Source organism: Asterias amurensis, chromosome 8 (assembly GCF_032118995.1).
Source record: "Asterias amurensis chromosome 8, ASM3211899v1".
Taxonomy (NCBI): Eukaryota; Metazoa; Echinodermata; class Asteroidea; order Forcipulatida; family Asteriidae; genus Asterias; species Asterias amurensis.
Genome location: NC_092655.1, coordinates 5,474 through 23,613, shown reverse-complemented (window position 1 = coordinate 23,613; position 18,140 = coordinate 5,474). Strand labels below are relative to the sequence as shown.

General features: G+C 37.9%; 2 long non-coding RNA genes across 2 annotated transcripts; one reads left to right on the top strand and one right to left on the bottom strand.

Moving 5' to 3' along the window:
- Positions 1-791: 791 nt before the first annotated feature.
- LOC139941160 (uncharacterized) lies at positions 792-10,509 on the top strand. The gene is made up of 4 exons (XR_011786544.1): positions 792-840; positions 1,756-1,834; positions 3,987-4,060; positions 7,739-10,509. It is a non-coding gene; the product is annotated as an uncharacterized lncRNA (long non-coding RNA).
- Positions 10,510-14,028: 3,519 nt separating this feature from the next.
- Positions 14,029-17,136, bottom strand: LOC139940958 (uncharacterized). Its single transcript, XR_011786513.1, has 3 exons — positions 16,928-17,136; positions 15,361-15,512; positions 14,029-14,681 (listed from the first exon to the last, which is right to left on the bottom strand). It is a non-coding gene; the product is annotated as an uncharacterized lncRNA (long non-coding RNA).
- Between the last annotated feature and the right edge of the window lie 1,004 nt (positions 17,137-18,140).

Sequence of the window (18,140 nt, the reverse complement as noted above, 5' to 3'; positions counted from 1 at the left end):
CAACCTTGTGATTAATTAACATTGTAAAATAATAAAATACCCCCGTAAAAGAAATTGCTTATTTTGCCACTAGTGAAAAATGTCTTAAAACACATTTTACTTTAACCCAAAGCCGCTGCACTCAAGCTTGGCTGCACTACTTTATTGCCAAAACTATAAGAATATATTATCCCTAGATCAAGACACAGTTGGAGATATCGCAGTAACGCTTCTTATACTTCTTTTGAGATATTATTGCAAAAATTCCTGAGAGAAGAAAGTCCCATAGTAGTACACAATCTGAGAAGTTGAGATATTGCCAAAACTCTTAAGCAATGTGCACTCAGTCTGAGAAGTTGTGTTACCTCTGTACACTTTGAATACTTCTTTTAAGATATTGCCAACTTGTAAACATTATAACCACTATAATATTATTAGTCAAGGGCTGTTCCCGTCAAGGCAATATTTTAAATGGTCAAAATTAGTTTAATAGGACACAGAGTGCAATTTCCACCATTCTCCCCAGGACCTGAACAATCCCGGGTTTGCCCCTCACATCATCCCCCATCCCCCACCCCCCCCCCCCCCGGGGGGTGGCCTAGGTGGCATGGCATCCAGGGCCCATTATTTCAAAGAATTGTATGTTAAGCAGAAACGAGCTGGATACCACTCGCAAGCTGAACATGACATGGTATTATGCTGGTAACTTTAGTCTGGTAGTATATTTTGTTATAACAGGGCCAAAGAAAATTAATTTCATCTAAGAACAACCCTAGCGCCCTCTGTAGACTAGTTATGTTTAGTGTTGCATTCCGCGATCAATTCAAGATGGTGAACATCATCGCGGGAAGTATAAAATGAGTAAGTGGACAATTTTGACTGTTAATATCTGTGCAAAGTGTTATTTATGAAGCAACTAAAGCACACAAGTCAAGCTAAGGGCTGTTAGAGTACATTTATCTGGTTCATTCCGCCGTCCGCTCGAGAGAAGCTACTTTTAAATCGTTTTCTTCGGATAGCTGGTCTACGCATCTATGTAGTAAGCTAAGCCTAATGTACACGTTTGTATGTACGTAGTGTACTGAAAAGCATTGTTTACGTTTGGTAATTGTTGTTTTGTTAAAGACCAGTCTTCTTACTACTAGGTGTATCCCATATAAACCATAGAGGGAGTCATTTCCTACATTATTTTATACTTCCATCAGCCATCCAAGTCCAATGATCGTCAAGCCAGTTTTTAAGTTAATTTTTATTTTGAGTAATAATAACCAAACGTGTACTTTCCTTTTAATAATACTAAATAGGGCTATAACTATAAATCCAGAGTAGTTAGTATAGTTAAAGTACATGTTAATGTAGTGTCACCGTGGTCAGGTGGTTAGACTGCAGGACTTACATCACAATATTGTGGGTTCGAATCCCCAGCTAACCGCTGTTTTCACAATGACTAGAGAACAAATATTGTCGTCTAGTTACTGAATCACAATTTCTTGATTTGTGCAATTCATAATCATAGATGTTAAACCAATGTTTGTACTATGAGAGAGATTAGTGTGAATGGTGAGTTGCGATATCGTAAACCTTTCTCCCGGGAGTTAACAAGACTGTGCGCACAAAACGACAGATTGTTCAAAATAATAATAATAATATTAATAATAACAATTTCTGGAGGTTGGTGGGGTCCTGCTGGAGGGTAGTGACATTATTTGATGCAATTGACACAATAATTTATAATTTATCCTTAATTTCTATTCTTTGACCATTGATCTGTTTTAGATTCAATAAGATCTTCACCATACAATGAAGTAACTTAATGCACTCCCGGCATTACTCATTCTGGCCAGTAGCTATAAAGGTAAGTTTAATTTTTGTTAATCCAATAGACAAGGTCTAATGAATGGAACGAAATGGTAGTCATGAACAGCAGTGTGAAACCGGAAGGGTCTTGGCCATTTGGTAAAGGCTCGAGCGAAAGGCGAGGGCCTTTAATCATGGCCACGACCCTGCATAGTTTTAAACACAAATTTAAGAACGAGTGAATGCTCTTTTATTCCCATTCATTTCTGCCTTTTTGGTTCAAAGGCATAATACATTAAGAAACTCTGTAAAAATGTATCCGTTTTCTGACGACCTTGAGCTCCGTGCGTTTGTTTAATTTCTATGACTCGGATGCATTCTTGGTGCAAGACATTCCTCGTTTTTCTTTAACACAGCGCGACCAACTCACCAACAGCGCCTGCATTGCCCGCAACAAGAACTGTCTTGCACCAAGAGTAGTGTATAGTAACCAAAAATAATTGGTTATAAACAGAGTTCCAGCTGGTCATTATCAACATTAAACACTTTCTTTGTTATGCTCTTGCATACTCACTTCCTTTTTTTAATGGAGCCTTTGTTGCCATGAAATTCCTTTGAAAGCATTTTGTAAGACCTTTGTAAGTAAGCACTGACAATGCATGAAGTTCTGCTACTCTAAGCAGCATGGTCAGTGGATGCATAGAGTTAGGACAGAGGTGACTGTGGTAGTGCTGGGCTGGCCATTTTAGTAGTAAAAGGTGAATAATAACCTGATGGAGTAGTATTTGGCCTATACTTCCATTTGCACCATGTGCCATGTAAGTGCCATGTGTTCTACCATGACTACCAAAATAGGTTCTTTTTGCTAGCTACCGTTTCTTTAAATCTCAAGCCTTAGAGTGACAAACATTTTGCCCTGCACTTCTTGCAACTGGGATTTCCTTACGTTGGGCCTCAAAACACAGATCAATTCTTCAAGAAACATCTTATCAGGGTCAACATTGACTTTCTGAAAAATGGCACTTTGATTACTTAAGTGATTTATATTTTATACATTCTTTCACATTCATTAATCCCTTCACAATTCATATCTGTGGCTAGAAATGCAAGTTCAGCATTCGACATACACTCATAAACATACATTTTTGAGGGGGAAAAACAGATGAAGAAGAAAGACACCTTACATTTTATACAGTTTAATTAATATTTATATCTTTCTAAGGTAGCCCACCTTGGTGGGCTGTTAATAATGCAATATTTTGGTGCAAGGTTTTAGCCAGAGTTTGGTAAAAGGGTGTCCAAATTTGCTGGAAATTTTAAAACTGGGTGTCCAAATTGTTCACTTACAATAAGTTTACATGTAAATGACAGATGAAACAGGGTGTCCAAATTAAAAACAGGGTGTCCAAAAGACACCCAGACACCCCTCTGGCTAACACTATGTTTTGGTGGAGCCATTTGATGCGGCAGTCATGGCCGAGCTGATGAGAACACCAAATTCAAGCTCTGGTGTTTCTGATCAGCAGAGTATGGGTTCGACTCTGAGTGGTGACATTTTGTGTCATTAAGCATTTTTAATAATACTTGGTTTTACATGTACATTTACAGTGCGCTTTATCACACCCCTAAGGGGCATATCAAAGTGCGCATTATTTTACCTGCCAGGTACAGTGGAGCTTACATTTATGAGACCTATTTTTGGAAATTGTTTTACAAGGTGCTATGGCGCATTATGCAGCCAATTAAACCAGGAATACTGGGGCGCAGTAACCTGTTCGCTTTTCGATATGAACTGCACTATTTTTACATGCTGTTTACAACACACGGGACCTACAGCTTTACGTTCAATCAGAAAGTCAAAGCGATGGTTAAGTGTCCTAACCATTATTGCTCCGTCCTTCGGATTGGACGTAAAGATGTAGGTCATGTTTGTTGTGTAATGTATGAAAATCAGCACACTTATCATATATAGAGAATGGTTTTGCCCATATGTTCCTGGTCTGATCCGCAGCATATTGCACCACAGCACATTGAAACCATTACATGATACTGTAAAGGAATATGTCTCTTACTTTGATACATCCCTGTATAAGAACCAAGTATTAATATTACTATTTATTTATTATAATTTAGGCCCTGATGTGATTCAAGTGTGTTTGATCATGAACACTTGTTTTAACTGATTATGTGTACATTTTGTTCTCTTGTAGACCATGCTTTGACAGAAACTCTGATACAAATGTTTCTGACAATGATTTGTAAATCATCTTGCTGTTGTTCTGTGGTAAGTACATACATGTATTTTAAAATGGTCTTTATAGAGGCACTGAACACTAGTAGTAATTACACCAAATAATTGTTAGCCCAAAAACTTTATAGTTTTGGTCACGAGCAGTGGAGAGCTGTTGATAGTATAAGCAAATTGTGAGAAACATCTCCTTGTGAAGTAACATAGGTTTAAAGGTTTAAAGGTAGTTTTTGAAAAAAGTTTTGCAACAAGGGTGTTTTTTCTATCGTTATTGGTTTTTTTAACTTTGATGACGAATAGGCCCTTCCTATGAAATATGCAAATGAGACGTGCACATGCGCATAAACACCTATGGATGACAAATTCAAAAAAGGAGTTGGATCGTGCATGCTGAACTCTTGAGGGAGCTGGTTTCATGTTTGGCTTTCATTTTCATTGGCCAGATGCCAGTAAGTTATTCTGTAGCTGTTTGTCTGTAGAAACCAAAAGAAAAAGGAAACAAATAATTGTCTTTACTTTAAATCTCTTATAAATAATTGGCACAAACGAAAATATGAGGATGTAGAAAGGAACAATTTAAAGCTGATTGTGAAGAGGCTGATCAAATAAGTGGAGGAACTTAAGACCGGAAAACATCACTCTATGGCTCAAAATCTTGGCTCTGCTTACCGCAAAATTATTCTGCGCTTATGAACACCAGCATTTAATTTCTTCACTAGCTGTGTATAGTGTAGAATGGCTAGTTGTGATAAGCTGGAGTACACACACATACACATGCCAGAATCCCTGCTAACATCAACAACAATTCAGTAAACAAATTAATGAAAGAGTCTAGCTACAATCCTTATGGTTGAAACACCCTGGTTTACCAATATTGGACAAACTGTGGACTTCTTTATTGCCTCTTTGACTCATTTATGGAATCCACCCAGACAAAGAGCCTTACCCTACCCCTCCCCCACCCCCTCCACCCTTTGCTATTCACACCACAAGTATGAAGTTGATCACTGTTGACTTCTTCATTGCCTCTCTGATTCATTTAGGGAATCCATATTCCAGACAAAGAGCCTTACCCTACCCCTCCCCCACCCCCTCCACCCTTTGCTATTCACACCACAAGTATGAAGTTGATCACTGTTGACTTCTTCATTGCCTCTCTGACTCATTTAGGGAATCCACCCAGACAAAGAGCCTTACCCTACCCCTCCCCCACCCCCTCCACCCTTTGCTATTCACACCACAAGTATGAAGTTGATCACTGTTGACTTCTTCATTGCCTCTCTGATTCATTTAGGGAATCCATATTCCAGACAAAGAGCCTTACCCTACCCCTCCCCCACCCCCTCCACCCTTTGCTATTCACACCACAAGTATGAAGTTGATCACTGTTGACTTCTTCATTGCCTCTCTGACTCATTTAGGGAATCCATATTCCAGACAAAGAGCCTTACCCTACCCCTCCCCCACCCCCTCCACCCTTTGCTATTCACACCACAAGTATGAAGTTGATCACTGTAGACTTCTTCATTGCCTCTCTGATTCATTTAGGGAATCCATATTCCAGACAAAGAGCCTTACCCTACCCCTCCCCCACCCCCTCCACCCTTTGCTATTCACACCACAAGTATGAAGTTGATCACTGTTGACTTCTTCATTGCCTCTCTGATTCATTTAGGGAATCCATATTCCAGACAAAGAGCCTTACCCTACCCCTCCCCCACCCCCTCCACCCTTTGCTATTCACACCACAAGTATGAAGTTGATCACTGTTGACTTCTTCATTGCCTCTCTGACTCATTTAGGGAATCCATATTCCAGACAAAGAGCCTTACCCTACCCCTCCCCCACCCCCTCCACCCTTTGCTATTCACACCACAAGTATGAAGTTGATCACTGTTGACTTCTTCATTGCCTCTCTGATTCATTTAGGGAATCCATATTCCAGACAAAGAGCCTTACCCTACCCCTCCCCCACCCCCTCCACCCTTTGCTATTCACACCACAAGTATGAAGTTGATCACTGTTGACTTCTTCATTGCCTCTCTGACTCATTTAGGGAATCCATATTCCAGACAAAGAGCCTTATCCTACCCCTCCCCCACCCCCTCCACCCTTTGCTATTCACACCACAAGTATGAAGTTGATCACTGTTGACTTCTTCATTGCCTCTCTGATTCATTTATGGAATCCACCCAGACAAAGAGCCTTACCCTACCCCTCCCCCACCCCCTCCACCCTTTGCTATTCACACCACAAGTATGAAGTTGATCACTGTTGACTTCTTCATTGCCTCTCTGACTCATTTAGGGAATCCATATTCCAGACAAAGAGCCTTATCCTACCCCTCCCACCCCCTCCACCCTTCGCTATTCACACCACAAGTATGAAGTTGATCACTGTAGACTTCTTCATTGCCTCTCTGATTCATTTAGGAACTTCCATTAGGAACTTCCATGTTCCAGACAAAGCGCCTAACCTTAACCCCCCCCCCCCCCACACCCTTTGCTATCCATACCACCAAGTATGAAGGTGATCACTGTCTGCTGCTCCATGGCCTCTCTGATTCATTTAGAGAACTTCCATACCAGACAAAGAGCCTAACCCTTACCCCCCCCCCCACACACACACGCCCTTTGCTATCCACACCATCAAGTATGAAGGAGATCACTGTGTGCTGCAGTGCCTCTGATTCATTTATGGGATCCATATTCCACACAAAGAGCTAAACCCTAACCCCCTAACCCCCCCCCCCCCTCCACCCTTGGCTATCCACACCACCAAGTATGAAGGTGATCATTGTGTGCTGCTTCATTGCCTCTCTGATTCATTTAGGGAATCCATATTCCAGAGAAAGAGCCTAACCCTAACCCCCCCCCCCCCCCACACACACACCCTTTGCTATCCATACCACCATGTATGCAGAAGATCACTGTGTGCTGCTTCATTGCCTCTGTGACTCATTTAGGGAATCCATATTCCAGACAAAGAGCCTAACCCTAACCCCCCCCCCCACACACACACACCCTTTGCTATCCATACCACCATGTATGCAGTGATCACTTTGTGCTGCTTCATTGCCTCTCTGATTCATTTAGGGAATCCATTTTCCAGACAAAGAGCCTTACCGTAACCCTCCCCTCCACCTTTTGCTATACACACCCCCAAGTTTGAAGGTGAACACTATGGACTTCTTCATTGCCTCTCTGATTCATTTAGGGAATTCATATTCCAGACAAAGAGCCTATAGAAATTCAACTTAAGAATGGTCAAAGTGAAGTCTTGATTACCTATAAACATGATAAATGAAATAGAATGCCTAAAGCGAAGCAACATTGAATGACTGAACAAGAAAAATGCAATCATGTGCGCACATAACCAAATCGAATGCAAAAAGAGCTAAAAAGAAACCCTAGTTTGAGATGAAGGGAAAAACGTCTGAATTAATAGAGACACCAGACTGTGAGTCCATGAATATAAGTATTGAAAACAAAGTAATCTGTTTTCATGATTATTGAAATTGTGCACCATGCATCAAAGAACAAAGAGTACCCACAACTGTGATTCATTTTGTTTGTATGTCCTTTCCTTAACTGGGTCTCTTTATATTAATGTCACCTACAAGTTCAGAATCATTTTGTAATGCTGTGTGTCATTGTTCATAAACAGTTTTATAAAACATTTAAATTGAATGTGTCTTTTTTTCATGTTTCTTAGGATTTGTCTATGTGAAATGTTTGACATCACTGAAGGAGCAAGTATTATCAAAGGACTATGGTTAGTTGTGTTAAATGCAAACATTGGATGCATATGAGAATGCATGGTGCAGATTGATCAAGTTCTGACAATGCAAAAAGGAAATGTATTCAATATTTGTTGTACTATAATCACTCATAGATGCTTGTCCTTGGAAAAAATGCTCTCCATGAATATGCAAAAGACACAGAAACTTGTATACCCAAGACTGAAATGCAGATAATGCCATGTAGATTTCAATCCTGTCCTCCGTTACTTTTCCTTGAAAAAAAACCATTTCCACAGACGTGCTGTGAATGATTTTTTCTGGTACCTACAAATGATGACACTTGAAGCATTTTTCCCTAATCCAATGACAAACATTTGTGTGTGTGGTCTATATAGATGTATCCCTGCACGTATGTATTTTGTTAGGAGTTATGAATGATTGTTGTACAAATTGTAAATGAATTTCATTTTGTAACTGAAAAGTGTTTGATACTTCATAATGTTTTAAGTGTAGTTGTTACAGTATGAAATGGACTCTATTTGCTCCTATACATTATCCATGAAACCATATCATTTAGTTGTGTACAGTAGATAGAATGAATGAATGAACGAATGAATGGATGAGAGTTATGTATTTGTGCACCTTTCCCGTCCCAAAAATGCTATGCAAGACAGTATGATTCATTATTGAAGTTGTAAATGTGTACATGTAAGAAATCTTTATGTGCTTGTTCATTTTCAGATTTGCTTGATATTGTAGGAGTTTGTTGACCATCAGACTGTCATACTGCCTTGCATGCATTAGTGTTGTTCTTTTTTGTGTTGTCTTCAAAGCCACGGTGCGATGTCATTTTTTTTTTTTTTGAATCCCACCTGATTAATAGTTTTTTTTATGCCTTTGATATTTTTTCTTCGCAGAACTCTGGTAAGTTCTGAGTATAAGTGCTAACAATTGTTGGTGTGTAAGGGTAAAAAAAAACAAATTAATATTCTTTATTCCGGATGCAAGTGTAACATCTATAAATCCTATGCAGTACCCGCTGCTACACTTACGATTCAAAATGCCTCTAGCCACCGGGCAATCTCAGTGGTCTAGTTGGTATGACACTGCTGTAGATTTGCAACGGTCGTGGGTTTGAATCCCAACCGAGTAATATGCCTGTGATTTTTTACTTGTGTAAGTACGGAGTAAACAGTGGCAATTCATCAGTGTATATGGGTACAAACCAAATTAATATTCTTTATACTGGATGCAAATCTATTAATTCATTTGCAGAACCTGCTGCTAAGCAAGGATTCACACTGCCTCTAGCCACCGGGCAAACTCAGTTTTGTAATTATGTTTTTTTTTTTTTTGGGGGGGGGGAACTTGCACTTTGAGAGAACAGAAAGTTCCATTTGTTTCTGGGGTATAAAGGTCAAAGGTATGGAACTATCGCCCTTTTGTACACCTTGATAATGCCATTTGCATTATGACTTAATCTGTGAAATTCCAATCAGATAGTATACTTTATTTTCCCAGAAGTTCACAAAATTGTACACTCCTCATTTACATTCAAGCTTAGGAGTTACAACAACATACCTTTTTTTATTATTATTAATCCTTTAAAAACAAAAATTTTTTAATCCTTTTTTCAAACCGAGTGTTCGATATGACAATTAATAGAAATTGTTGTGCCATGGCTTTGAAATATTTTAATTGTGAGCTGACAACTTTGCAGTTTATCTGTCTTGTTACGTGTTTGTGAATACATACGTGTACCTGTACTTGTTTATGTTAATTTATTTCTTCAAATTGTTTTTTAATTTGAAATAAAAAGCAATGCTGTTTTAAAGGCAGTGGACACCATTGGTAATTGTCAAAGACTAGCCTTCACAATTGGTGTACATGTATCTCAACATACTGTATGCATAAAATAACAAACCTGTGAAAATTTGAGCTCAATCGGTCGTCAAAGTTGCAAGATAATAATGAAAGAAAAACAACCCTTGCAACACGAACTTGTGTGCGTTTAGATGGTTGATTTCAAGACCTCAAGTTCTTAACTCGAGGTCACGAAATCAAATTTGTTGAAAATTACTTCTTTCTCGAAAACTATGGCACTTCAGAGGGAGCCGTTTCTCACAAAGTTTTATACCATCAACCTATATCCATTGCTCGTTACCAAGAAAGGTTTTATGCCAATAACTATTTTTAGTAATTACCAATAGTGTCCACTGCCTTTAATTGGGTATTGTAAAGTTTGTTATTGCGAATAAATCATGTGTATCTGCAGTAAAGAAGTGTCTGGTAATTTTTACTTTTATGTTTATTCTTAGGCATTAATGTGTAATTGTGATGAGTTGTCAGCTCTCAATTGAAATACTTTTAATTTTAAAGATTTGGTATGTCCACAAATTTAATGTGTTTTCCTGACCAAAGACTGAGTGATAATGCTATACCTTATTATTAAGACTTCTTTTGAAGAATAATGGAATACCTTATCTTTAGAATAAAAGTGACATGTATTTGTGTTTGGTGTTTGGTTTTAATAATTTGTACTAATTGGACAAGAGGACACTTTGGACCCAACTTCCCATGTGACTTCATTGTAAAAAGTGAGGACTGTGAGTATGAAAAACCTTTCCTGGACACAATCACGCCACATGCACAATATTGGAATGGAATTATTCTGCTACCAAGCTAACATTTCATGAGTGCAAAGCCTCGGGAACATACTTTTATTTTTTATTTTTATCTTTTTGGGGGGAGGGGGGGGGGGGGGTGGGGAGGGGGGAGTGGGATTATGCAGTGTGAAGGGGGGGGGTTAGTCTACATTTGTAAACCTAATTAAACTCAAAAGATGGAGGCGACAGCGTTTGGAAGGCTCGTCACCCCAGTATGATGTCTTGCATTGTATCCCAGTACGGTCTGTCTCTCATCATGGGTGATCAGCTCCTATAATGGTGACATTGTGAGATTGCACTCATCATGCAAAGGTGCGTGCCACTTCTGCATTGATGCGGAGGTGTGTGGCACTTCTGCCTTGTGCGGAGGTGCGTGCTGCTTCTTTACGGTCAAACTCCATCTTTAGACTCAGGCAAAGATAGCCCATCAATTAACTATGTTGAAGAAATCTCCTAAAAAGAATCGTTAAATATAGGATAGTAGAATAGAATAGAATCAAATAGAATAGAACCAGTACTTGGTGACTGTAAACCTCCTTCAATTAGCCAATAGGATGGAAACTGAAGTCCAATACAATTTAGAAAAGGTAAAAGGCTAATGTATGACGCTTATTGTCATGTTTTTGATTTGCTCTTAATTTAGTGTTTGTTTACTGGTGGGAGTTTAATAGCTTTTGAGTCCACTCTTCTTTTTGTAGTTTGTGGCACACTTAAATTATGGTGGTTCAGATATTAGGTTTATTTTCCATACCATTAGGTAGTGCAATATAATGAAAAACTACTTAACAGAAGTTAATCATATAGTGGGAGGTCGCAGACAAGAAGCCTAAGCTTGTACAAGGACTGATCTCTTCACAAAGAATACATACATGTACAAATAGGAAGTTCTAAAGGAACATAGTTACTGTTAGATTGATTTGATCTCCTTATTGGAATGGCCCTGTTTGTGAGTGGAGACTGCTGTGGTATGATAAAGATATCCAAATGGTCGTAAAGTGAATCAAATTGTACTTTTGTGTAAAACCAACATTGTTAATTAGTTAATGTCCACTGTTTTGCCTACTAGATAAACGTCAAGTTTTAACTAGATTAAAAAATTTAAATGATTTTGTAGTCTTTTGAAACCCCACTACTTATTAAGTGAGCTATACACCAGTGGATGATTTTTGCAATCACATTGCGACTCCTGAAGCGGATTAAAATTAATTTGTCACAGGTTCATTTTATTGTATTCTCTACCATTGATATGGTTCAAAGAATCAAAGGTATACACTAATTGTACAAAATCCCGTTTCAATAAATTCAGACGCCCCAATCTAATCTTACAATTAACATGCTTTTAAATTTGCTAACCAGCAATATGACTAAACTTGTAACTGAAATCTTCTGATCAAATGGTTTGTATACATTTTAAAATGACTAATTACAGACTTACATACATCTAGTAAAAATTACAGCAGCTTTGTATAGTAAAGTGCACTTTGAGACACATTTCACTGTGAAGTAAATACATTGCCTTTTAAATATAAGAAGCATAATGGCAGTAACGCTCTTCAGAGTGTGTATCCCTATAGGGATTATTATTTCTTTGTTGACATTTGCTGGGAAGTTTCTGCTATCTAAAAAAAGGGCCCGTTTTTTAAGATTGTATACAACTACATTTATAAAGTATTAAAACAATTGAACGGATAGTTCCAAGAAATATTTTGCCTGTGAACCTGTTTATGGTACTGCCTTGTCTTGTCTTTACTGCATAAACTTCTGCCACTGGGCTATAAACGTGCAGACCCTCATGCATGCATGGCCCTACATTTAAGTTAAAATTAATGTGTCAATGTAGAAACATACACTATGTATTTATGTGTTGAATCTGAGAAGTTTCACAGTATAAAGCTTCTAAAATTCTGTTTTACAATGGAAACTGTTTCCAACAATCAAAAGAACTCTGCATAAATTTACCTGTGAATCTACCTGTATAGATCCTAATGGTACTGCTGTGATTAATTACAATTTGCTGTGTTCAAATTGCAAGTTCATTTGTTCCCACTTTTATAATCACAATAAAATGTCTTAACGAATAAGAAAGAGCTGTGTTGTGTACAATGCGCTGACCCATGTACGTGTATAAAGTGTTTCCCCCACAAGGAAAAGAAGTTTAGTTGTGCTGCATATATGTACACTTTCAATATCTAAAATTAAATAGAACTGTTTCCAAGCTGCGATTTCCTCTTACACCATTACTAACCATAGCTGGCCTTAAAAAATAAATGCATATGTACTACTGTACCACTACCTCAAAATAATGCTCAGTACCTCAAATGCTCTTTTTGTCGAAGCTACATCAGGGTTACACTAAGTCAACGCATGTGCGTCAATCAGGGGTGTCCCCCCCATGTTCTGGGGTGAACAATATTCGCCCAGTTTTTGCTAACTTGTGTGTCTCATAAGAGGGCAAATACATGTACATGCGTGTCGTCTCCATACTTTTTTGTTCTCTTGTACTGTAGTTACTGTATGTTTACTTTATTGAGACGCGCCATCTCTGTATGCTATTGTCAGTCTGCGGCCTCTATGACTTGTTTGAGCGATATATTGGCCATGTTTTATCCAGGTAACTTTGCACTAAGGGCTGTTATTATTTGACTCCATATTCATTTGAGAAGTATGTGAGGGTGTTTATTTTGTTCTGTTTTGTTTGCCATTAGGGCTCTTAATTGCCTTAGATTGCATCACAGAGCATCTGAAATGCAAAATTTGTTCCTGTAGGCAGGCCCGGACCCCAGGCCCTAAAAGGCTTTGTGTTCCATTACAGTGCTCACAAAATGCATAAGATGTGTCACAACTTATTACTGCTGATGATCAGTTAAGAGTCTAGCCCATTCTTCCTTGGACTTAACTTGCGTATGACATGATCCCCAGACAAGTTTATGTTTGGCTAATTCCACATAAATGTTGTGTTGTTTTTGCATTGAATTGTAAAAGCTCATATATGCTTTCAAATAATTACCGCATGCAAAGTAGACAATCTAAGCTGTCCAAAACCACTTTTCCCTTTTGTCTCCTTAGATTGATAAATGTTTATGATAATTGAAGTTCGAGGATCTGGAACAGGTGTGGGTACCCTAAATCAGGAAATAAATATTGAATCACACATTTGTGTTGTAGTTCACATCCAATTAAGATATGTATTTATGGTTAAATATCAGCTTTGAGACCTTTTTTCCAATCCCGGGTGAAATTTACACTCCCACATGAAATATTATGATCACATACTGTGGCGTGTTTCCTGCGAGACTAATTTGAAAGTCTTGGGAGAAGTCTAACCACTGGACCTAAAGTTCCCCTTATCCCGAATCCAAATCGAACCTCAGACCCGGGGAATACTACGAGCAGTCTCGGGCTAAGGCTGCAGGCTCGTTTTGGTGGAAATCTACCGCCCGACCGGTTACTGTTTGTCTGTTGCACTCCGGGGGCCGGGTTGGAAATATCTCTGGGGGGTTTGTGAGAACATAAATGAGGGGACTCTGACACACAGCTCTATGTGAAAAAATTCTTTAATTGCCTCACTTTGTCAAATCCAATCGAAACACCTTCAACAAACCTGTCTTCCCAAATGCACTAGCAAATTTATCAAGGCCAAAACGCATGCACTAGCACGCCGACTGTTTTCAGGCATGAGAATTTTCCTGTTTTCCTGTTTTTCCCCTTTCAAATTTGTGGTCTTCGAGTTCAGTGTGAATTTGATATAAAATTTGGGGGGTGAGTTGTAGGCCCTGGGTATACATTTGGATTTCGCTAATATCCCTCTTCTGTAATCTGAAAATGTAAGTTGACCTATTTTGCAGAAAAGGAACTGACAACAGTTCACTCGGTGCAGCACTGACGCCTGGGTCACCTAGCTAGCTTGCCCAAATTATGGACATTGCCCAAAATCCTGACACGCATGTTTAGCGTTCAATTTTTTTCGTACAAAATTGATTTCCTGTTTTTTCATCATCGCCCATTCCCATGCCTGTGTTTTGCTTTGTCTCATTCAAGTTTCCAAAGTAGGTGGACTATTCAACTGATAATAAACAAGCACTTGTCAACCCCAGTGAGCTCACTCTGAGCGTCGATCTCTGTGATCAACGTTGGGCCATCCAAGTTCCCTGTGAACTTAGCCCTGGAGGCCTTACACTTTCGTATTGTACGACAGTGATGTCCTGGATATCAGGGTCCATTTCTGGGGCCGAAAAATTTCAAATTTTACCTGCAAGAAAGCACCAATTTCAACAGATTCACATTCCATGGCAGCATACATTTTTCTGCGGTGGGTTTTGATCGTCATATATTCTTCACAAATCCGTATACTAAAGTATATCCTTGTTTTGGTACTGGCACTGGACACTATTGGTAATTACTAAAAATTATTAATTGTTAGCATACAAACTTACTTAGTAGTAACTAACAATGGAGATCTGTTGATAGTATAAAACATTGTGAGAAACAGCTCCCTCTGAAGCAACATATTTAGAATTGAATTTGAGACCTCAGTTGAGGTCTTAAATTAAAGAATCTGAAAATACACAACGTTTGCTGTTTTTTCTTCCATTATTGTGTTATCTTCGATAAATATTGAGCTCCAATTGTTACAGATTTATTATTTTATGCGTATGTTGAGATACACCAAGTGAAAGGACTGGTCTTCGACAATTACCAAAGGTGTCCAGTGTATTAAATGTATCTACTATCCAATTCGCCTGAACTAAAAAACAAAAACCATTTTTGTTTACTGATATTTAGTAAAGAGAATAATGTGACGTCTTGAAATAGTGTCCCGTCAGTCGTATTATGTCCCGTCAATCACTTTTTGTCCCGTCAGGTGAATTGACACAATTGGCCGAAAAAGAGGAAAAGAAACTGTCCCAACGGACTGGTCAAATGCTTACATCCCTACAGGGTACATTTGCCGACACAACAGGTTCAATCTCTTTTTGGAGTGTTTAGCCTATGAGGTGACATTGTCACTCTGTTTCACCATGCTTGTGGCCTTCTGTGATGACAGCAAGTCAAGGAAGAATCCGAGAAGTTGTAGTTTGAACTATTGAAGAAAGAAAGAGAGAAAAACAAAATTGTTTTAATATGTAGTCATTCAGATGAATTTCATTATAATATGTACAAATAACACAGGCACATCATAAAGTTCCTAGCAAGACAGGATTAAAATGGTTTTTAGAAGGGGACACGAAAAAGCATAGTTGTAAGTTTATGCATTATAGCTTTCTTATTGATTGTACTCAAGTACTCCCGAAACACATGATTGATTAGGACCTCACAGTTCTGTCCATTCCGTCAAATGTAAAACCTTTTGTTAGAATATGTGTTACATGAAGCTGCTTCCTTGAAGTACTGAAAAAGAAACATATCCTGCAGCTTTGTCTCTATTTATTATGGAACTTAGGAGGAGTCTGTCCATTATTGAAGTTTCTAATTGAAGACAGAGTGACATACTCACGGGGAGCTTTATAGTTACTGTAGTTTTTTAGAAGTACCTGTGACAAATCGTGGGCTATGTTTACTATGTTGCTCTTAAACTGTTTTTTTTTTTTCTTCTGTGATTCTCAATCAGCTACAGTCCTCATGAAACGTACAAAATGGCCAAAAGTGACCCATGATCTTAGTTTTAATGCCTACTGTTGTCAGTGGGTATTCATGGGGCTGCCTACTTCATGGGGTTGTGTTTTGGCATAAATGTCTTGAAAAACCAACATAAATTATCATGACTACGATGAACTGATGCACCACTTTTACATATTAAGGTATGAAAATTTGAAATCATGCTGCAATCAAACAGACGAAACTTAGATAAAAATGCCAACCCAATCCAATTTGGAATCCTGTTTTTAATTTCATTTTATAAAATATGAGCTAACGTTTGCAAAGTTTTTTTTGGACTCCCCTTATTTACTTGTTTAAGGCCATGAGAATGAAAGTTTTAGATTTGCGTCCGGGCCTTTTTGAAAGGACATGAGGCTTTTTTTCTTTTTACTATTCATTATTTTGCACATGAAGATGCGCAATCTTCAAATTGGGCAAAGTGGAGCTCGATACACAAATTTGTCTATTCTGCATAGCGCAAATTAAAAATTGCGCAGAATATTTGTGGGGCAAATTTGTCGATTGTGCTCGACAGATGAACGGCAGCAGATCTTATGCGTGTTTAACTGCAAACAGAATGATCGCGATCGCAATGACAATACTAAAATGCGTAAATATAACCTTTTACCCTTGTTTGATGATTTTAACTTGAACATTTGTGATGATGCATAGCCTTTTTTGTGAAACTAATGAAATTTTGTGAAAGTAATTAAATTTTTCGGCGGTAGCTTTCAGAGCATGCGGGCGGTGGACGCAAATCTATCATTTTCGTTCTCATTGCCTAAAAGTCTGTGAGCTTCTACCTACAACCTAGTCCTACGTATTCTAAGTATAGTACATTAATAGTAACACACTTACCGATGAAAGTGAAGAATTCCAAACAACGATGCAACTTTCCATGTGTGCAGTGGCCCGGTCACAACACCAGTTCAATGTCAATGAGCACGAACATGAAGGTCACAAACACTGTTGAAACGACATAAAATAGGCTCAAGTATCAAAGTAGAAAGTAACCTTATTGACTACTTCTTGGGACAGAAGCTATCTTATTATCTGTAGATCCTCTCTTACAAAAAAGCTTGTACAATCCGTGAAACAAGTGTACGATGTCGAGATCCTGGAAGAAAAGCATGGGCTCAAGCCATTTGTACATTCGTTAAACGTACGCGAAGTCTGGGTGGCGCTTGAAAGTAGACTTGTATTTTATACCAGTCCTTGCATTTTGTGGGTACTGATTATTAAAGTATTGTTAGACTAGCTACAAGGCATTGTAAATTAATGCATCAGAGATAACTGTTTGCGTTGTTTTAAATGCAAATAGAACATGAATGAAATATGAAATGTGAAATAAAGTGATGTAAGTATATATCAGGCCGAAAACTGAATACAAGCTTTACACCCAAAAGGTCGAAATATAACATGTCAACAAATATTAGTAATTAAAAAAAGTAACAAAAATAAAATAAAAATTATTATATTAAGAAGCAGCATTATGTAATCTGATTTACTTGGTAAGTCCTGAAAACATAAACAAAAGCAAAGTTGCTGCTCGATCATTAAAAGTTTCAAGTTGACAGGAAACAGGTGAAAAACATTGTTTCCAAATGTGAAGTTTTCCAAAACAGTCAGTAAATGGTGTTGTTGCTTTTCAAAGTGTCCAAATTTGAGGACTGAAAGAACAATACATTATCAAAACATAAAGGAAACAAATTTTGTTGATGACCTGTTGTTTTGAAACAAAGACACTTATTTTATTCCTTTAGAAAGAAACCAACAATAATATTAAATTCATAGAATTAAAACAGCAATTTTACACAAAATACAGTGACTTTAATAATCAAACCTAATTTTGAAAATAACGTGAAAGTATGATTTAAAATTGTAAAGGTGTTTCTGTACATACTGTAATTAAAGTATAGTAAATTTCCCTGAATTACATATTGTAAAACAAGTGCTGTAAATTTTCCTTGAAGTACATACTTTTATTAAACTACAGTAAATTTCCCTTGGAGGACATATAGTGTAATTAAAGAACACTAAATTTTCTTTGAAGTAAACCTTATTTGTACTG